Raw genomic sequence first — 22,829 nt, 5'->3', positions numbered from 1 at the left:
TTTATGCTCTTTGTAATCAATCTTTTTGTGACAAATCCTGACTTGTTTAAAGGAGATGCTGCTCTGACAGAATGTCATGCTTTCAGAAATGCAAACCATAGATGCACATTGATATTATTTCAAGAAGTATTACCCCCTTTCATTTTTGTCAATATAAAATCTCTCTGTACCAGCTCTATCCCTTAACTCATTATACAAGAATATCCTGCAGCTGGCATTGGCACTAACCTCCAGACCATCCATTCTCTGGCTGGTCTCTAGAGTGGTCCATAGAAACTGAAGCAAGGTGTGTACGTCCTGTGTCTACTGAAAATTTCCCAGGGTCTTCCTATATCACTTAGAATAAAATCTAAGCTCTTTTCTATGGCCCGAGAGGTCCTATAGAACTCTTTTTTCTGCTTTGTTCCGCTCTTTCTCCTCTCAAGTACAATACCTCCCCTCTATTCCACTTTCACACACTTTCTTTCTCTCTGTTACTAAACATAAAAGTTCATTAAGACCTTTGTACTTGTGGTCTCTTTAGCTTAGAGTGCTTTGTCCCTACATCTCTACATGACTAATCCTCCGTATTTAGGTGTCAGTTCAAATGTTACCTAACCTGACTACCCAGGGTGTCCAGAACTCAGTCCAGCACACGCAGGTACGAACACCACTGACTCTATTGTGTGTCTCTGTAGGATCATATAATTAGATTGTCCCTTGTCTGGCACAGAGGAGGTACTCAAGAAGGAGTTACAGATGGGGTGAGTGAAAATCCACGTGTGCATGTCCTAGGCAGTACGCTGGCCCTACTCCTAGGCAGGACTTGTCACTGCTTACTTTGGTGTTAAAGAAGCACCCATCGAGACACACAAATCCTCTTTCCACATTGGCTTGCAACAGTTCCATTGGCTACTTACTTCTACCTTCTCCCCTTTTCTCCTTAACAAATATGTACTGCCCACTCCTCTGCAAATGAACTGATTGGGTATCATTAAAACCCACAGGTATATAGAGCCACACAGAAGCTGCAAGTTCTATTCCTAAGCAAGGTATTCCTCACATGTGGGGATGAGAAGGAGATTTAATTTGGGCCTACGCCTTGCTAATCTAAGAGCCAGGATTAAAATGGGATTAGAGAATATTACGTATGGATTTGCAATGGCTGCCTGAGGGTTAGGTGTGGAAAAATGCAAAAGGGCATTGGCATCCTGGAGATCTGGAGGATCTGGTCACAAGTCAAAGGGCTGGAGTTCACTGCAGAGTCCCGTGAGAGTCCTTATCAAGAAGCCGAAGGGTCTGCGCTAAAAGGCTGACGAGTCTGAGCTAGCAGCCTGGAGATGGATGTCCGAAGGCAAGGATGAAGACTGGAGCTCCCGAAACAGAAGTCACTTTTTTCTTCTTTCCATTTTTATTCTAAGGAGGCTACAAAGCTGCTTGGACCACCCACACCCATGGTGCGTCTTTCTTCTTCAGCAAGTCCATCATTTAGATATATTCAGAACTCTGATAAACCAATTATTTGCTATTCAAGTTGACACCACAATTAATTGTCACAACAGAATAGCTATCCCTACTTCTTATTGGGTTCCTATTGCACAGAATAGTGTTTCTCATTCTTTGATTTTTAGTCTATGAGTTTCTTTTGGGGTTAAATGTGTTTCTTATCCAATACATAACATCCCATTGGATTTGTTTCTTGATAAATTTTACCAGTTTGAGTCTTTTGACTGGGGAATTGAAACTGTTCATATTAAGAGTATTAGAAGTTATTACTGGTAGATATTGACTTATTCCTGTCATTACCTTATTTCCATGTTGTTGGTCCCCTATCTTTCCTTTCTGCATTACTGTTCACCCTACCTGCTGTATTGATTATATAGACTTTTTGTCATTGTTCTAGGTACCCTTGAAAATTTTTTGGAGTGCTGGTTTGGTGGCTGTGAGTTTCTGCAAGTGTTCTTTATCAAGAAAGTATCTTATTTCTTCATCAATTTTGAAGTAACTTTGTAGGATGTACCAGTCTAGGTTGGAGATTGTTCTCTCTTTGGGCATGAAATATTTCACTTTAAGCCCTTAGCCTTTAAAATTTGTGTTGCAAAGTTTGCTATAATTCTAATGGGTTTTGCTTTATAAATGATATGTTGCTTTTTTTCTAACCACTTTTAAGATTCTGTTCTTGTATAGACTTCTGAGAATTTGATTATGATGTCCCATATAGAAGTTATTTTCTGAATGTGGATTTCTATGCCTCATTTATCTGTATGTTAAATTTTTCCCCTTCTGTGGAAAATTTTCTGCTACTATGTCTGTAAACAGGGTTTTTAATGCCTTCTGATTATCTTCTGATTTTTTCATTAATTCTAGTTAATCTTAGCTCAGTCTTTTTTCATTAGGAGATATTGGATCCATTTCCATGTTCTCGTATTTTTAAAGTATCACCCGATAATTAGTCACTAACCACAGCCTTATCTTCTGGTTCTGATACTCTGTCCCCATATTGCCCATTAATGCTTTCCATATTTTCATAGAATTTTTAGTCTTGAATTTCTTTTTGTTTTTCCAAATCCGTTTTATTTCAAGGATTGAAGAAGAAGAAGAAGAAGAAGAAGAAGAAGAAGAAGAAGAAGAAGAAGAAGAAGAAGGAAAGAAGGAAAGAAAGAAAGAAAGAAAGAAAGAAAGAAAGACGAAGGAGGAGGAGGAGGAAGAAGAGGAAGAAGGAGAAGGAGAAGGAGAAAAAGAAGAAAACTACAACAAAATTTGAAAACACATCCATCAGGGGCAACCATGGTACGTCTCCAGTTTATCATTCTTTATGGCTGAGTAGTACTCTGTTGTACAAAAATACACATCTTTTTAATCCATTCTTCAGTAGATGGACATTTAGGTTGTTTTCAAGATCTGGCTATTATAAATTGTACTGCTATAAACATAGATACACATATAACACTGTGTTGTGAAGTTTTTAATTCTTTTTAGTCTCTGAAATTCTGTTTAGAAACTTTTTATGGAATCTAATTCTTTTTTATGCTGGTTATGCATGCTTTGCCCCATTTTGTTTACCCTAGTTTTGTGTTAATGTCTTCTCTAGACTTGCTGATTATTTTGTTTATGTGGACCAATATCTTATTACATCTGTCTACGATCAGCTTGCCAAATGTCTTATTTTTTTATTTAGAGAAAAAAAGAAAATTAGAAAAAAGGTATAATAATACAGAATTTCAAAAAATTAACAGTAAGAAATAACTAGTTGATAAATTACATATTGTTATCTTAGAAGTAGCTGTTCCAGTTACAAAATCAAAGCATAAAAATTGAACAATCAAACAATGACAGCACAAACTATTCTTCTAGATGAACTAACAAAAAATTAGTAGTATCATTATCATTCTTGCACACTTAAACATACATACAGTTGTATGTATGCACCTACAAGCTGTTATTTGATTTCAAACACTTTCTTCTCTTTTCATTATTACAATATCTATTCTACATTTTGGATCTTATTACTCTTTCAGTTTATTGTTGTTATCATTTATATTTTTACAAATACATGAGACAATATGATATTACAATTATGAGTCTGATTTAATTCACTCATGAGGATAGTCTCAAGGTGACTATTTCCCTATCAAAGCCTCAAGATCATCCTTTTTTATAGCTGAGTAATATTCCATTGTATAAAAATACCACATTGTTTTCATTCATTCTGTGGCTAATAGGTCTTTTGGTTATTTCTAAGATTTAGCTATTACATATTGCACTGCTATAAACATGGGTGCCCATATATCATTGTGACATGACATTTTCAGTTTCTCTGGGAGAATAGCTAGGAGGGAAATAGCTGGATTGAATGGAACTTCCAATCCTAGTTTTTTGAGGAATCTCCATACTGATTTCCACAGAGACTGTTAATGTCTTCTCTAGCTACACTGTTGAATTTGTTTATTAAGTCTAGTAGTCTTTTGGTGGAGTTTTTGGGGTCTTCTATGTAGAGTATCATGTCATCTGCAAATAGTGGTAATTTAACTTCTTCCTTTCCTATCATTATTCCTTTTATTTCTCTCTCTTGTCTGATTGCTCTGGCTAGTGTTTCTAGAACTATATTGAATAGGAGTGGTGATAGCTGACATTCTTGTCTTGTTCCTGATTTTAAAGTGAAAGCTTTCAGTTTTTTCCATTTAGTATAATGTTGGCTGTTGGTTTGTCATAGATGGACTTTATCAGATTGAGGTAGATAGCATCTATTCTAAGTTTCTGAAGGGTTTTTATCATGAATAAGTGTTGGACTTTAACAAAAGCTTTTTCTGCATCTATTGAGATAATCATGTGATTTTTTTTTTGGCTCTGTTGATGTGATATGTTACATTTATTGATTTGCATATGTTAAACCATCCCTGAATTTCTGGGATGAATCCCACTTGATCATGATGTATAATCTTCTTGATGATTTGCTGCTTTCTATTTGCCAGTATTTTATTGAGAATCTTTGCATCAATGTTCATTAGTGAGATTGGCCTATAGTTTTCCTTTTTGGTTGGGTCTTCCTTTGGTTTTGATATCAGAGTAATACTTGCCTCCAGGAATGAGTTAGGGAGGATTGCTTCCCTTTCAATGTCATTGAAGTGTTTGAGGAGTATTGGCATTAAATCTTCTCTAAATTTCTTGTATAATTCAGCCACGAGTCCACCAGGACCTGGCCTCTTCTTTGTTATTAAGTTTTAAATTATGTTGTCAATTTCAATAGCTGATATTGGGTTGTTCAAAATTTTTATATTTTCTTGATTCAGCTTTGGCAGTTCATACATTTCTAGAAATTTGTCCATTTCCTCTGTATTTTCCACTCTATGTAAGTAAAGATTTTTAAAGTAGGTGTTCATGGTCTTTTGAATTTCCATAAGATCTGTAGTAATTTCTCTCTTCTCAGTTCTTATTGTATGAATTTGAGTTTTTTCTTTCTTTTTCTTGATAAGATTAGCCAGAAGTCTATCAACTTTATTTATTCCCTCAAAAAACCAGCTCTTTGATTCATTAATTCTTTGTCATTTTTGTATCAATTGCATTAATTTCTGCTCTGATCTTTATAATTTCCTCTTTTCTATGAACTTTGGGCTTTACTTGCTCTTGTTATTCTAAGAATCTTGAGGGGTAGCATTAGGTTGTTTATTTGTGCTCATTCTATTTTTTTGAGGTGACAATTTATTACTAAATATTTCCCTCTTAGGACAACTTTCATTGCATCCCACAGGTTTCAGTATATTGTATCTGCATTGTCATTGAATTGCAGGTATTGCTTAATTTCTTCTTTAATTTCACCTGTAACCCATTGATTGTTTAGGATGTTGTAATTTAATTTCCATGTATTTAGAAAGGTTTGCAATTTCTTTTGTCACTGATTTCCAGTCCCAGTACACTATGATCAGATAATATGCGTGGGATAATTTCAACCCCTTTACATTTACTTAAGACTGTTTTATGGGCTAATTTATTATCTGTTTTAGAGAATGTCCCATGCACAGCTGAGAAGAATGTGTATTTTGGTGTGGTTGGGTGGAACCCTCTGTAAATGTCTACTAAGTCCATTTGCTCCCAGGTTTGATTCAGTTCTTTTTTTTACTCTTTTTTTATTTTAAAGAGATTAAGACAAAGCAGATCAGAACAGAACAATGTAAGCAACACAGTATTTCACCAGGAGACAACCCGTAATTAACAGTAACTATCATAATGTATCTTTCTTTGAAATAGTTGAGCATAACTTCATATACAATAGTATCAAACATACCAAAATAGTATAAAACCATTCAAGAGAAAGAAAGTATTACAGGGCATTCAGAACCAAATAACAGAAAATCAACAATGGCTACTCTATTATCTCATTTTCCATAGAAAATATGTTTATACTATCACACATAATACAATCCATTAAGATACAACTTATAGAACCAATGGAAACAGAAGGACAAAAGCATGATAGGACATTCAGAGTAAGATGATATTAAATCAGCACTGGCTATTATAATGTCTTGTTTTCTTTAAAATAGCTGTTCATACCATCACAGATAATAAGATCAAAAAGACCAGGAAAAACCCATTCTAACTATTGAACGCAATCATTATAAGACTTTAAAGCAATGTATTGGGGAATCATGATTACCGAAAACTCTTACATACTGTTACCACTTCTTACACTAGGGACACTATACAGTATTTATACATGTGAGTTTGATTTATTTCGCTTATGAGTATGGTCTCCAGTTGCGCCCATTTATTTACAAATACATCAATGTGATCATGCTTTATAGCCGAGTAGCAGTCCATTGTATAAAAATACCACAACTTTTTTATCCATTCCTCAGTTAGTGGACACTTAGGTTGCTTCCAAGATCTGTCTATTACAAATTGTGCTGCTATAAACATGGGTGCACATATATCACTGTGGTATGATGTTTTCAGTTCTTCTGGGAATATGCCTAGAAGTGGAATAGCTGGGTCAAATGGGACATTCAATCCCAGCTCTTTGAGGAATCTCCAGACTGGCCTCCACAATGGTTGCACCAGTCTACACTCCCACCAACAATGCAGGAGAGTTCCTTTTTCCTCACAGCCACTCCAACATTTGTTGCTGGTGGTTTTCTTGATCCTGGCCATTGTTTCAGGAGTGAGATGGAATCTCAGTGTGATTTTAATTTGCATTTCTCTAATGAGTGATGATGATGAACACTTTTTCATGTATTTATTTGCCATTTGTATTTCTTCATCTGAGAAGTGCGTATTCATCTCAGATGCCCATTTTTAGATTGGGTCCTTGAATTTCGGGAGTCTGATTTTTTTGAAATTCTTTATATGTTTTAGACAGAAGTCCTTTGTCTGAGGGACAGTTCACTAAATTTTTCCCCAGTTTGTGGGTTTACTTTTCACTATGCTGGAGATTTCTTTTGACATGCAGAAACTTTTTAATAAGATATGATCCAAGCTATTGATTCTGGGAAGTAGTTTCTGTGTGGTTTGATTCCTGTTCACGAATTCTCTACCTACCCCTATGTCTGTGTGGCCATTTTCACGATATTTATTCTTCCTATCCATGAGCAAGGGATGTTTTTCCATTTTCTGAGATCATCTTCAATTTCATTTTTCAGTGTATTATAATTTTCCCTGTATAGGTCTTTCACTTCTTTTGTGAGAGTAATTCCTAAATATTTCATTTTTTTGGTTGCTAGTGTGAAGGGTGTTGCCTCTTTTATTGTTGATGCTATGTTGATTTTACTGGAAAGCTTTATTTCTATTACAGAAACCTGTTTAGATAATGTCTTCCTTTCAGTGGTGTCATCTGGACATGGCCATTAGTCTTTGCCTCTATCCCATGACCCAACCACCTTTGTTCATTTGAGATGAAAGATTACAGTGTATTTGGCCCAGTACCTAGATTTCCAGGAGTGGGTCACAGTACTGCTAATGATCCCAAAGCAATCCAGATATTGGCATCCTCAGAAAACCAATCAATAGCAACAGCTATGTCACCTTGGCTATAGTAATAAAATCAACAGCAATTATAGCATTAAATGCACTCTTAGCAAAAGAAAAAAGATCTATAATTATAGGATAAACCCTAAGAAAAACAAAATATTGACCTACTAGTGATCCATGATAAATGCCTGCTACATAGAGCAACTTTACCTCTACTAACAATAGAACAATATTCAACAGCACTGACATAAGTTTAACTAGCTATCTAGAGATTCATAAAGCTTAGTAGTTATATTGGTACAGATCAAGGAGGTAGGAAACTAGTAAGTGACAAAGGCAGAACTTGAAAAATTATTCAACGGGATCTGAGAGAGAAAAGTGAGATAGGGGCTCCTTTGAGGAGTAAAAGGAAATTATTAGTGTTAGCGAATGGTTGCAGGAAAGAACAAACAAGAAAAAGAAGATAAAGTATAGAGAGCCAAGGCAGGAAATAAAAGAATGTTAAGAAAGAAGAGAAAATAGTTGAACAGGGAAAAAAAAGGACATAAAAGAAACTGAAAAAGGGAAAAATGGAGGGAAAAAACCTCAAACTCCTAAAGTACCTGATGAAGGAAAGATAAAAATAGTACAAAATCAAAAAAAGATTGCATGAAGGAAAAAATTCTGGGTTATTGAATGAATAGTTTCTTTCCAGGACCTGCAATCTTGGGATCTAGCCATATGCTTTTGTATGCCTAACTTCAGGGCTTAGAAGTTTTTTTTTTAAATTTTATTTAAAAGGAAAAAGAGAAAAAACAAAACAAAACAAAGCGGTGTAAGGGTACAAGTAATACAGAACTACAAAAAAAAACAGTAAGAAATCACGAGTTAATAGATTACATATTATCATCTTAGAGATAGTTACTCAAATCACAGTATCAAAGCATACAAAGTGGACATTCAAACAGTGAGACTGCAAACAGGTGTGTTCAATGATCCAACCAAAAACATTAATAAGGTCAGCTATTTAACACCCCTAAACACACTTGCTGTTGTATCCTTTAGAACACTTTTTTTTTTTTTTTTTTTGCTCTTTTTCATTTTTATCGGTACCAGGGATCAAACTCACGACTGCCTGCTTGCAAGGCAGGCGCTTATGCTGCTGAGCTAAATCCCCAGCCCCACCTTTAGAGCTCTTTTTTTCCCTCTCTTTTTTACAACAAAATTTACACATTTTGGGTTTTATTACTCCTTAGTTCTTATTACTTTTTTTGGGGGGGGGAGAATAAAGTCAAATATGGCAAAACAAAGCTGTCAGTCAAAACCAAGGATAGACATAGCACATGATGTAAAACAGAGTACAAGGTTATCAACAATGGTTATCAACAGTGTCTCTTGTTTCCTTAAAAAGAATTGTCTATCTCATTAGATATTATAAAGTTGAACAAAACAGTGGAGAACAAGACCAATAAAACTTAAGCATTGTAAACATTACAGGACTTCCAAAGGAGACAATAGTCAAACCAGAATGGGCATCTTAGTGAATCTTATTGCCTTCCAAGTAATTGCCTATACCCTCAAACTTGATACTATCATACAGAATGGAACAGAGTCTAATCAGTCAAAACAAGACAGTGGGAGTATTACAGGACTTCAAAACAAGTCAATAGGAAATCAAAAAAAGTTACTATTGGGGCTGGGGATTTAGCTCAGCGGCATAAGGGCCTGCCTTGCAAGCAGGCAGTCGTGAGTTCGATCCCTGGTACCGATAAAAAGACAAAAAAAAAAAAAGTTACTATTATATATCCTGCTAATTTTTTACATTTTTCCCCTTAATTAAAAAAATAAGAAATAACTAAATAATTTTTTTAATGAATAAGGGAGAGATTGAGATAAAACAGGACATAACAATATAACAATACAGGCCAAAGCATGACTGTTTCAGCAACCTAGTGCTTCACCACCAAATAACCCGACTTAATAGTAGTTACCATAGTGTCTGTCTTTTTCCTTGAAATATTTGAATAGAACTTCATATACTATAGCTTCAAATATTTCCATATCAAGAAGCCCAGAATAAAGCCTTTCCAATTAATAAGTGAAAACTTTATAAGGCTTCAAGGCCACATAATGGGGAATCATGATTACCACATATTTTTATATATTTGAATCATTACTTACATTAGGGAAACTATTCGTTATTCACACATGCGAGATTGATTTATTTCACTTATAAGTATAGTCTCAAAGCTGCGCCCATTTATTGATAAATATCTCAATGTGATCCTTCTTTATAGCTGAATAATACACCATTGTATAGAAATACCACAGCTTTTTTATCCATTCCTCAATTGATGGACACTTGGGTTGTTTCCAAGATCTGGCGATTACAAATTGTGCTGCTATAAACATAGGTGCACCTATATCACTGTGGTATGATGCTTTCAGTTCTTCTGGGAATATGCCTAGAAGTGGAATAGCTGGAATAAATGGGACTTCCAATCCCAGCTTTTTGAGAAATCTCCAGACTGACCTCCACAAAGGCTGCACCAGTCTACACTCCCACCAACAGTGTAGGAGAGTTCCTTTTCCCCACAGCCTCTCCAGCATTTGTTGTTGTTGGTTTTCTTGATCCTGGCCATTGTTTCAGGAGTGAGATGGAATCTCAGTGTGATTTTAATTTGCATTTCTCTAATGACCAATGATGATGAACATTTTTTCATGTATTTATTTGCCTTTTGCATTTCTTCATCTGAGAAGTGCGTATTCATCTCAGATGCCCGTTTTTGGATTGGATCTTTGAATTTTGGGGGTCTGAGTTTTTTTAATTCTTTATATGTTTTAGACAAGAGTCCCTTGTCTGAGAGAGAGTTCACTAAAATCTTTTCCCAGTTTGTGGGTTTTCTTTTCACTATGCTGGAGATTTCTTTTGACATGCAGAAACTTTTTAATAAGAAGTGGTCCCAGTTATTGATTCTGGGAAGTATTTCCCGTGCGGTTTGAGTCCTGTTCATGAATTCTCTACCTACTCCTATGTCTTCAAGGTTTCTTACCCAATTTGTCTTCCAATAGATTTAGTGTTTCTGTTTTAATATTCAGATCTTTGACCCATTTAGATTTTAATTTAGTACATGGTGATAGACATGGGTCTAGCTTTAGTTTTCGGCAAATGGAGAGCCAGTTTTTCCAGCACCATTTATTAAAGAGAGTGTCGTTCTTCCAGTGAACCTGTTTGGCTCCTTTATCAAAGATAAGGTGGTTGAGTGTGTTTGTAGTTGTGGTTGTATCTTCTAATCTATTCCATTGATCTTCAGCTCTGTTTTGATTCCAATACCATGTTGATTTTACTACTGTTGCTTTGTAGTATAACTTCAAGTCAGGGATTGTGATGCCTCCTGCTTTGTCTTTGCTGCTTAGAATTGCTTTTGCTATTCTAGGTCTCTTCTGGTTCCAGATGAAATTTAGGAGTGATTTCTCTAGATCTATAAGGTATGTTGATGGTATTTTTATTTGGATTGCATTGAATCTGTATAACAATTTTGGGAGAATGGCCATTTTCACAATGTTTGTTCTTCCTATCCATGAGCAAGGGATGTCTTTCCATTTTCTGAGATCATTTTCAATTTCTTTTTTCAGTGTATTATAATTTTCACTGTATAAGTCTTTCACTTCTTTCATAAGAGTAATTCCTAATATTTCATTTTTTTGCTTGCTAATGCGAAGAGTGTAGTTTCTCTTATTTCCCTCTCTGTGATTTTGTTCGTGTATAGGATGCTATTGATTTCTGAGTGTTGATTTTGTATCCAGCCACATTACTGAATTTATTTATTGTATCTAAGAGTCTTTCAATGGAGTTTAGGGGGTCTTCTATGTAGAGTATCATCTCATCTGCAAACAATGATAATTTAACTTCTTCTTTTCCTATCTTTACCCCTTTTATTTCTCTCTCTTGCCTAATTGCCCTGGCTAGTACTTCCAGTACTATATTAAATAGGTGTGGTGATAAAGGACATCCTTGTCTTGTGCCTGATTTTAAAGTAAAGGCTTTCAATTTTTGGCCATTTAATATGATGCTGGCTGTTGGTTTGTCATAAATGGCCTTTATTATATTGAGGTAAAGACCATCTATTCCAATTTTATGTAAAGTTCTTATCATGAATAATGTTGGACCTTATCGAAGGCTTTTTCTGCATCTATAGAAATGATCATGTGATTCTTACTTTTGGCTTTATTGACACGGTGGATTCCATTTATTGATTTATGTATGTTGAGCCATCCTTGCAATTCTGGGATGAATCCCACTTGGTCATGGTGTATAATCTTCTTGATGATTTGCTGCATCCTATTTGCCAATATTTTATTGAGGATTTTTGCATCTGTGTTCATTAGGGAGATTGTTCTATAGTTCTCTTTTTTACTTGGGTCTTTCTCAGGTTTTGGTACTAGAGTAATATTTGCTTCCAGGAATGACTTAGGAAGGATTGCTTCCCTTTCAATTTCATTGAATAGTTTGAGGAGTGTCAGCATTAGGTCTTCTTTGTATTTCTTGTAGAATTCTGCAGTGAATCCATCTAGGCCTGGGCTCTTCTTTGTAGGTAAGAACTTAACTATGTTTTTAATTTCATTAACAGAAATTGGGTTATTCAACAGTTTTACATCCTCTTGATCTAGCTTTGTTACTTCATATGCTTCTAGGAAACTGTCTATTTCTTCTGTGTTATCAAACCTTTGAGAGTAGAGGTTTTCAAAATAGGTGTTGATGATCTTCTGTATTTCTACTGGGTCTGTAGGGATTTCTCCTTTTTCATTCCTTATTGCATGAATTTGAGCTTTTTCTTCCCTTTTTTAAAAATAAGGTTGGCTAGGGGCTTATCAATTTTATTCTTTTAAAGAACCAACTCTTTGATTCATTGATTTTTTTTGGATTGTTTTCTTAGTCTCTATTGCATTGATTTCTGCTCTGAGTTTTATAATTTCCTCTCTTCTTGTGGCTTTGGGGTTGACTTGCTCTGCTTTTTCTAGATGTTTGAGGTGTAACATCAGGTTATTTATTTGTATTTGTTCTGTTTTCCTGATGTGGGAACTCGGTGCAATAAATTTTCTTCTGAGGACAGCTTTCATTGCATCCCACAGATTCCAATAAGTTGTATTTGTGTTTTCATTTGTTTGTAGATATTGTTTAATTTCTTCTTTAATTTCTTCTGTGACCCACTGATTAATCAAGAGTGTGTTATTCAGTTTCCATGTGTTTGTGGGATTTTTGAAGTATCTTTTATCATTAAGTTCTAATTTCATAGTGCTATTATCCAAAAACATGCAAGGCATAATTTTAACTCTTTTGCATGTATTTAAATATGTTCTGTGAATTAATATAGAGAATGTCCCATGTCATGCTGAGAAGAATGTGTATTCTGTTGTTGTTGGGTGGAATAGTCTGTATATGTCTATCAAATCCATTTGTTCACAGGTGTGATTCAGTTCTTTTATTTCTTTGCTGATTTTCTGTCTGGTTGATCTGTCCATTGGTACCAATGGTGTGTTAAGATCTCCTGTTATAATTGTATTACTGCTAATTTGGTTTTTCATTTCTGTTAATACTTGTTTTATATAACTGGGTGCTCTGCAATTTGGTGCATATATATTTAAGATAGTTATCTTTTCCTCTTGAAGTTTCCCCTAACCAGTATGTAGTGATCTTCTTTATCTCTTATGATTATTATTAGTTTGAAGTCCACATTGTCTGCAAGCAGAATAGCTGCCCCCGCTTTTTTTTTTTTTTTTTTGAGTTCCTGTTGCATGAAGTATTGTTTTCCATCCTTTGACTTTCAGTCTGTGAGTATCCTTTTGGGTTAGATGGGTTTCTTGTAGACAGCATATGGTTGGATTTTGTTTCTTGATTCATTCTGCCAGTCTGTTTCTTTTAATTGGTGCATTGAAACATTTACATTAATGGTTATAACTGTTATATATTGGTTTATTGTTGACATGTTATCCTTCTGCTGTTGCATCTTTATCTTTTTGTTCTGCTTAATTGTCTGCTTTGTTTAGTGGTTTTTCCTACGAGTATCTAAACTGTCTTTCAGTGTTCCTTGCAGGGTTGGCTTGGTGATCATGAAGTTCTTCAGCTATTCTTTGCCATGGAAGTATCTTATTTCACCATCAATTTTGAAGGACAGTTTTTCAGGGTCCATCAGTCTAGGTTGGAAATCATTTTCCTCTGTTCTTCTTGACTTATTGTTTGTGCTGAGAAGTCTGCTGTGATTCTGATAGATTTCCTTTATAGGTGATCTGTCTTTTCTCTCTGACAGCTTTTAATATTCTATTCTTTTGTTTGATTTCTGGTATGGTGATTATTATATGTCTGGATGTAGTTTTATTTTGCTTATGGCTATTTGGAGTTCTATATGCTTCATTGATCTTGATATCATTTTCCAATCTCATGTTTGGGAAATTTTCAGCTATTACTTCTCTAAATATCCTCTTTACATCCTTTATGTTATCCCCTTCTTTTTCATTTATCCCTATCAACCTTATGTTGTTTTTCTTTGCGTTGTCTTGCTGGTGTTGTCATTTCGTGATTTCTTGTTATTTTTTTTTTTTTTTTTTATTTAAGAGGAAAAAGAGAAAAACACAAAACAGAACAAAGCAGTGTAAGGTTACACATAATACATAACTACAAAAAAAAACATAACAGTAAGAAATCACCTGTTAATAGATTACATAATATCATCTTGGATATAGTTGCTCAAATCACAGTATCAAAGAATACAAAGTAGACATTCAAACGGAGAGACTGCAAACAGCTGTGTTCAATGATCCAAAAACATTAATATAGTCAGCTATTTAACATCCCTAAACACACTTGTTGTTATATCCGTTAGAGCTCTTTTTTTTTTTCCCCTCCCTCTCTTTTTTATAACAAAATTTATACATTTTGGATTTTATTACTCCTCAGTTCTCATTACTCTCTTGGGGGGGAGAGAATAAAGTCAAATATGGCAAAACAAAGCTGTAAGTCCAAACCAAGGATAGACATAGCACATGATGTAGAACAGAGTACAAGGTCATCAACAATGGTTATCAACATTGTCTCTTGTTTCCTTAAAAGGAATTGTCCATCTCATTAGATATTATAAAGCCGGACAAAACAGTGGAGAACAAGACCAATAAAACTTAGGCATTGTGAACATTACAGGACTTCCAAAGGAGACAATAGTCAAACCAGAATGGGCATCTTTGTGAATCTTATTGCCTTCAAATTAGTTGCCTATACCTTCAAACTTGCTACTATCGCACAGAATGGAACAGAGTCTAATCAGTCAAAACAAGATCTTGGGAGTATTACAGGACTTCAAAACAAGTTAATAGGAGATCAAAAAGAGTTACTACTATATATCCTAATTTTTTAAGTTTTTCCCTTAATTAAAATAAACATAAGAAATAGCTAAATAATTTTTTTTAAAGAATAGTAGTTACCATAGTGTCTGTCTTTTTCCTTAAAATATTTGGATAAAACTTCATATACTATAGCTTCAAATATTTCCATATCAAAAAGCCCAGAGTAAAGCCTTTCTAATTAATAAGTGAAAATTTTATAAGGCTTCAAGGCCACATAATGGGGAATCATGATTATCACATATTTTTATATATTTGAATCATTACTTACATTAGGGAAACTATTCGGTATTCATACATGCGAGATTGATTTATTTCACTTATGAGTATGGTCTCAAGCTGCGCCCATTTATTGATAAATATCTCAATGCGATCCTTCTTTATAGCTGAATAATACTCCATTGTATAGAAATACCACAACTTTTTTATCCATTCCTCAGTTGATGGACACTTGGGTTGTTTCCAAGATCTGGCGATTACAAATTGTGCTGCTATAAACATAGGTGCACATATATCCCTGTGGTATGATGCTTTCAGTTCTTCTGGGAATATGCCTAGAAGTGGAATAGCTGGAATAAATGGGATTTCCAATCCCAACTTTTTGAGAAACCTCCAGACAGATCTCCACAAAGGCTGTACCAGTCTACACTCCCACCAACAGTGCAGGAGAGTTCCTTTTTCCCCACAGCCTCTCCAGCATTTGTTGTTGTTGGTTTTCTTGATCCTGGCCATTCTTTCAGGAGTGAGATGGTATCTCAGTGTGGTTTTAATTTGCATTTCTCTAATGACCAATGATGATGAGCATTTTTTCATGTATTTATTTGCCATTTGCATTTCTTCATCTGAGAATTGCGTATTCATCTCAGATGCCCATTTTTGGATTGGATCTTTGAATTTTGAAGGTCTGAGTTTTTTTAATTCTTTATATGTTTTAGACAAGAGTCCCTTGTCTGAGAGAGAGTTCACTAAAATCTTTTCCCAGTTTGTGGGTTTTCTTTTCACTATGCTGGAGATTTCTTTTGACATGCAAAAACTTTTTAATAAGAAGTGGTCCCAGTTATTGATTCTGGGAAGTATTTCCCGTGCAGTTTGAGTCCTATTCATGAATTCTCTACCTACTCCTATGTCTCCAAGGTTTCTACCCAATTTGTCTTCCAATAGATTTAGCGTTTCTGTTTTAATATTCAGATCTTTGACCCATTTAGATTTTAATTTAGTACATGGTGATAGACATGGGTCTAGCTTTAGTTTTTGGCAAATGGAGAGCCAGTTTTTCCAGCACCATTTATTAAAGAGACTGTCGTTCTTCCAGTGAACCTGCTTGGCTCCTTTATCGAAGATAAGGTGGTTGAGTGTGTTTGTAGTTGTGGTTGTATCTTCTAATCTATTCCATTGATCTTCAGCTCTGTTTTGATTCCAATACCATGTTGATTTTACTACTGTTGCTTTGTAGTATAATTTCAAGTCAGGGATTGTGATGCCTCCTGCTTTGTCTTTGCTGCTTAGAATTGCTTTTGCGATTCTAGGTCTCTTCTGGTTCCAGATGAAATTTAGGAGTGATTTCTCTAGATCTATAAGGTATGTTGATGGTATTTCTATTGGGATTGCATTGAATCTGTATAAGAGTTTTGGGAGAATGGCCATCTTCACAATGTTTGTTCTTCCTATCCATGAGCAAGGGATGTCTTTCCATTTTCTGAGATCATCTTCAATTTCCTTTTTCAGTGTAATATAGTTTTCACTGTATAAGTCTTTCACTTCTTTCGTAAGAGTAATTCCTAAATATTTCATTTTTTTGCTTGCTAATGTGAATAGTCCAGTTTCCCTTATTTCCCTCTCTGTGGTTTTGTTGTTCGTGTATAGGAATGCTATTGATTTCTGAGTATTGATTTTGTATCCAGCCACATTACTGAATTTATTTATTGTATCTAAGAGTCTTTCAATGGAGCTTAGGGGGTCTTCTATGTAGAGTATCATCTCATCTGCAAACAATGACAACTTAACTTCTTCTTTTCCTATCTTTACCCCTTTTATTTCTCTTTCTTGCCTAATTGCTCTGGCTAGTACTTCCAGTACTATATTAAATAGGAGTGGTGATAAAGGACATCCTTGTCTTGTGCCTGATTTTAAAGTAAAGGCTTTCAATTTTTGGCCATTTAGTATGATGCTGGCTGTTGGTTTGTCATAGATGGCCTTTATTATATTGAGGTAAAGACCATCTATTCCAATTTTCTGTAGAGTTTTTATCATGAATAAATGTTGGACCTTATCGAAGGCTTTTTCTGCATCTATAGAAATGATCATGTGATTCTTATTTTTGGCTTTATTGATATGGTGAATTACATTTATTGATTTGCGTATATTGAACCATCCTTGCATTCCTGGGATGAGTCCCACTTGGTCATGGTGTATAATCTTCTTGATGATTTGCTGGATCCTATTTGCCAATATTTTATTGAGGATTTTTGCATCTGTGTTCATTAGGGAGATCGGTCTATAGTTCTCTTTTTTAGTTGGGTCTTTCTCAGGTTTTGGTACTAGAGTGATATTTGCTTCCAGGAATGACTTAGGCAGGATTGCTTCCCTTTCAATTTCATTGAATAGTTTGAGGAGTGTCGGCATTAGGTCTTCTTTGTATTTCTTGTAGAATTCTGCAGTGAATCCATCTGGGCCTGGGCTCTTCTTGATGGGTAAGGACTTAATTACATTTTCAATTTCAGTAACCGAGATTGGGTTATTCAACAGTTTTACATCCTCTTGATCTAGCTTTGGCACTTCATATGCTTCTAAGAAACTGTCTATTTCTTCTGTGTTATCAAACTTTTGAGAGTAGAGGTTTTCAAAATAGGTGTTGATGATCTTCTGTATTTCTATTGGGTCTGTAGTGACTTCTCCTTTTTCATTTCTTATTGCATGAATTTGAGCTTTTTCTTCACTTTTTTTAATAAGGTTGGCTAGGGGCTTATCGATTTTATTTATTCTTTCAAAGAACCAACTCTTTGATTTGTTGATCCTTTGGATTGTTTTCTTAGTCTCTATTGCATTGATTTCTGCTCTGATTTTTATAATTTCCTCTCTTCTTTTGGCTTTGGGCTTGACTTGCTCTTCCTTTTCTAGCTGTTTGAGGTGTAGCATCAAGTTATTTATTTGTATTCGTTCTGTTTTCCTGATGTGGGAACTCAGTGCAATAAATTTTCCTCTCAGAACGGCTTTCATTGTATCCCACAGATTCCGGTAAGTTGTATCTGCATTTTCATTTTCTTTTAGGTATTGTTTGATTTCTTCTTTAATTTCTTCTGTGACCCACTGATTACTCAAGAGTGTGTTATTCAGTTTCCATGTGTTTGTGGGATTTTTGCAGTATCTTTTATCATTAATTTCTAATTTCAGAGCGCTGTGATCCGATAACATGCAAGGGATGATTTCAGCTCTTTTGCACTTGTTTAAATATGTTCTATGAGCTAATATATGGTCTATTTTAGAAAATGATCCATGTACTGCTGAGAAGAATGTGTATTCTGATGTTGTTGGGTGGAACATTCTGTATATGTCTATCAAACCCATTTGTTCACAGGTATGATTCAGTTCTGTTATTTCTTTACTCATTTTCTGTCTGGTCGATCTGTCCCTTGGTGTCAATGGCGTATTAAGGTCTCCCGTTACAATTGTGTTACTGATAATTTGAGTTTTCATTTCTGTTAATAATTGTTTTATATAACTGGGCGCTCTGGAGTTTGGTGCGTATATATTTAAGATAGTTATCTCTTCCTCTTGGAGTTTTCCCCTTACGAGTATGTAGCGACCTTCTTTGTCCTTTATGGTCATTGTTGGTTTAAAGTTCACGTTGTCTGCAAACAGAATGGCTACTCCTGCCTTTTTTTGGATTCCTGCTGCATGAAGAATTGTTTTCCATCCTTTGACTTTCAGTCTGTGAGTATCCTTCTGGGTTAGATGGGTTTCCTGTAAACAGCATATGGTTGGATTTTGTTTCTTGATCCATTCTGCTAGTCTGTTTCTTTTGATTGGTGCATTGAGACCATTTACATTAATGGTTATTACTGTTAAATGTTGTTTAATTGTAGGATTCTTATCTCTCTGCTGTTGCATCTTTATCTTTCTGTTCTGTTTAATTATTTGCTTTGCTTAGTGGTTTTTTCCTTTGTGTATCTAAACTGTCTTTCAATATTTTTTGCAGGGTTGGTTTGGTGTTCATGAAGTTTTTCAGCTGTTCTTTGTCATGGAAGTATCGTATTTCACCATCTATTTTAAATGATAGTTTTGCAGGATATATCAGTCTAGGTTGGAAATCATTTTGCTTTAGGATCTGGAATACTTCACTCCATGCTCTTCTTGACTTTATTGTTTGTGATGAGAAATCTGCTGTGATTCTGATAGGTTTTCCTTTATAAGTGATCTGTCTTTTCTCTCTGACAGCTTTTAATAATCTATTCTTGTGTTGGATTTCTGGGATGGTGATTATTATATGTCTGGGGGTAGTTTTATTTTGGTTATGACTATTTGGAGTTCTATATGCTTCACTGATCCTGATGTCAGTTTCTGATCTCATGCTTGGGAAGTTTTCAGCTATTGCTTCTCTAAATATCCTCTTGATATCCTTTATGTTGTCTCCTTCTTTTTGATTAATCCCTATCATTCTTATGTTATTCTTCTTTGCATCATCTTGCAGTTGTTGAATTGTTGTTTCCTGATTCCTTGTTATTTTTAAAAGATCTTTCCTTTCCTGTTCACTTGCTGCAATCCTGTCTTCAAGGTCTGAAATTCTATCTTCACTTTCATTAAGGCGGTTTTTACAACTTTCAGTGGAGTTTTTTATTTCCTGTATATCTCTGTGCATCTGCATTATGTATTCTGTTTGTTTCTTATATTGCTCGTCTAGGGATTCTATCTTTTTGTTTAATTCCTCCAATTTTTTATCTGTGTTTTCTTTAGATATATTTAGAATCTCTTTCATTTCTTTTATCATTTCTTCTTTTATCTGGGAAATTATTTCGAGTTTGAATTTCTTTAAAGCTTCCTGGAGTTGCTTGTCAACTTCAGTAGCTATTGTGTCTAATATATGAGGAGGATGGGATATATTTTCTTCTAAATACACTTCTCCTAGGGTTTCCTGATATGGGCTGGAGGTTTGAGGTTGTAATTTGGTCTTTCGTTTTGTCATTTTCCTATATTTCTGTGTTTCAAGTGTTATTTGAAAGCCTCCTCAGGATCTGTTGAAAATCCCCTTCTATGTTTGCAGCTACTGAGACTCTGGCACCACTCTACCCCAGGCCATTGGGCCTGCAGAACCAATGGCCCTCCTCTGCTTGTTCAGAACTCCGCGGTTCCAGACAAGCTGGGCCTCAGGGACACTGTGCGCCCACCTGCCCCTTGGTAGATCCACAGCTCTTGGATCGCAGCCGGGTTAGGGTACTCACCACAGACCGCAGTGCCTCAGGAGCCTGTGATCCCTCCCTGCTTGCAGAGATATCCACAAACCTCCAGACAAAGGAAGGGCCTCCTGCGGGCACTCCGGATCTACCCCGCTCCTCCTCTGCACGCAGATGGCTATGCGTGGCTGGGCTCAGGCCGAGGTGCCTCAGGAACCCGGGACCCCTCCTCCTCCAGACAAAGGAAGGGGCCTCTGCAGGCGGCTCCGGATCCGCGCAGCTCCTCCTCCGCACACCGATGGCCAGGCGCGGCTGGGCACAGGCCGAGGTTCCTCAGGAACCCGGGACCCCTCCTCCTCCAGACAAAGGAAGGGGCCTCTGCAGGCTCTCCGGATCCGCGCAGCTCCTCCTCCGCACACCGACGGCCAGGCGCGGCTGGGTAGGGGCTGAGGTGCCCCAGGAACCCGGGACCCCTCCTTGCCCAGACAAAGGAAGGGGCCTCTGCAGGCGGCTCCGGATCCGCGCAGCTCCTCCTCCGCACACCGACGGCCAGGCGCGGCTGGGTACGGGCCGAGGTGCCCCAGGAACCCGGGACCCCTCCTTCTCCAGACAAAGGAAGGGGCCTCTGCAGGCGGCTCCGGATCCGCGCAGCTCCTCCTCCGCACACCGACAGCCAGGCGCGGCTGGGTACGGGCCGAGGTGCCCCAGGAACCCGGGACCCCTCCTTCTCCAGACAAAGGAAGGGGCCTCTGCAGGCGGCTCCGGATCCGCGCAGCTCCTCCTCCACACACCGACCGATTTCTTGTTATTTTTAAAATATCTTTCCTTTCCTGTTCACTGGCTGCAAACTTGTCTTTGAGGTCTGAAATTCGATCTTCACATTCACTGAGGTGGTTTTTATAACTTTCAATGAAATTAGATTTTTTGTATATCTCTTTGCATCTGCTTTTTATATTCTGTTAGTTTCTTATATTGTTCATCCAGGGATTCTATCTTTTTGTTTAGTTCCTCCAATTTTTTAACTGTGTCTTCTTTAGATATGTTCAGCATCTCCTTCATATTTTTTATCATTTGTTCTTTTACCTGAGAGATTATTTCTAGTTTGAATTCCTTTAAGCCTTCTGGAGTTTCTTTATTTTGGTTACTATTTTTTCAGGTATTTCAGGTATATGGCATGTATTATCTTCTATGTACATGGCTCCTAGGCTTTCTTGGGATGGACTGGATGTTTGAGACTGCATTTTGGTCTTTTATTTTGTCATTTTCCTATATTTCTGTGCTTCAAGTGTTGTTCCAAAGCTTCCCCTAGGCGGGTTGGAAATTGTCTCTTATGTCCTGGACTCCTGGGACTCCTCTGGTAGTGTGGCTCTCTCCTTGGGCAGGGAAGCCCCTGGATTAAAAGAAGGTTGCCAGGCTCCTCTCAGGTAGAGCTAAAGTCTCCTCAAGCTACACTGTTTCCCCCTCTGCAGCAAAGCTTCCCTGAGGGAAGGAAGGCCATTTGGTGTAGTTCAAGCAATCCCAAATCCCGCTAAGCCCAATCTAGTGTGGCTGCAAGTCCAGAGGGCTCCCAACCCCCAAAAGCAAGGATCTCATACTCTCCCAGGGATTGGATGTTGTGTAACCATCCAGCTCCTTGGATAGCAAAGCTCCCCAGGTCCCCCTATGGCCTAGGTAGGCCTCAAACCTCCTCAGCAGGGCTGCTCGCTCCTCCAGGTGGTGGCAGTAGTGCTGGTGCTCTCCAGGCTGAAAGAAGGTCGCAGGCAAGGTTGGAGCAGTTTCCGGCAGATTGCCCAGCTCCCTCTTCCCGGTGGGCAGCTGCAGTGTGGTCTTCGGGTGAGAGGGGGTGGTCCGCAAGGCTGCAACCGGGACCCTCGTCTGGGCCCAACTCATTCTTCCCAGTGTGTGCAACTGCAGTGTGATTCAGCTTCATTCTTTATCTTCTGCATAGTAATGGACACCTGCCTGGGATCACACCCTTGTTTGCCTAAATCATTTCAGGAAAACTCTGGAGTCACCAGCTAAACCATTTCTACCAATATACTCATGTCTCACGGGTTTATCAATGTAACTGAAATGTATCAGCCTCTCTCGTGCAATCAGATATACATGTGTTTTGGGGAATTATACATACAAGTGAAGTAGTATTAAGACAGAGAAGGAATGCTCAATTGTCCCCCTTTTACTGTGACACAAGAGGGGCAGCTATGGTTTAGATTAGAGGTGCTAAATCCCGCTAGCTCACTCCCATTCATTCGCTTACCAATTCCTGGAAGAGGGACAGGGACAGTATGCTTCAATGTCCTTCTGTCAATCCGAAAGTGACTTTAAAGCTTCTCTCCAGGCTGCTCTGAAAGAAGTGATACTTAACTGTCAGCTGTGACTCCCCTCTCTGTTTCTATCATTCTAGATGCTGCCACCTACCTGAAGCAGAAACAGGGAAAATACCCCAATGTGGCAGAGATCTGAGCCCATTATTAACATCTCTGCCATCCTTAAACCCCAATAAACTTTGCTTAACTTATCTAGCCCCCCAAAGATTCCCCAGTTTTGGCACTATCATTTTGTTGGAGCTGCAGCAGCTGATCATTCAAAGAGCTTGAGATTCCCTGTGTTCCCCTGAACTGC

General features: G+C 37.0%; 1 long non-coding RNA gene across 1 annotated transcript in view; it reads left to right on the top strand.

Moving 5' to 3' along the window:
- Positions 1-1,188: 1,188 nt before the first annotated feature.
- Positions 1,189-22,829, top strand: part of LOC134476294 (uncharacterized) — a 41,836-nt gene continuing 20,195 nt past the window's right edge. Inside the window, exons 1-2 of the long non-coding RNA XR_010047870.1 lie at positions 1,189-1,436; positions 2,563-2,769. This is a non-coding gene — a long non-coding RNA (uncharacterized LOC134476294). The remainder of the gene's footprint in view (positions 1,437-2,562; positions 2,770-22,829) is intronic.

Source organism: Cavia porcellus, unplaced genomic scaffold (genome assembly GCF_034190915.1).
Source record: "Cavia porcellus strain 051 isolate PalLab524CR breed Dunkin Hartley unplaced genomic scaffold, mCavPor4.1 scaffold_6, whole genome shotgun sequence".
NCBI classification, from domain to species: Eukaryota; Metazoa; Chordata; class Mammalia; order Rodentia; family Caviidae; genus Cavia; species Cavia porcellus.
The sequence above is the reverse complement of the archived record's forward strand: the minus strand, read 5'-3'. Positions and strand labels throughout refer to the sequence as shown.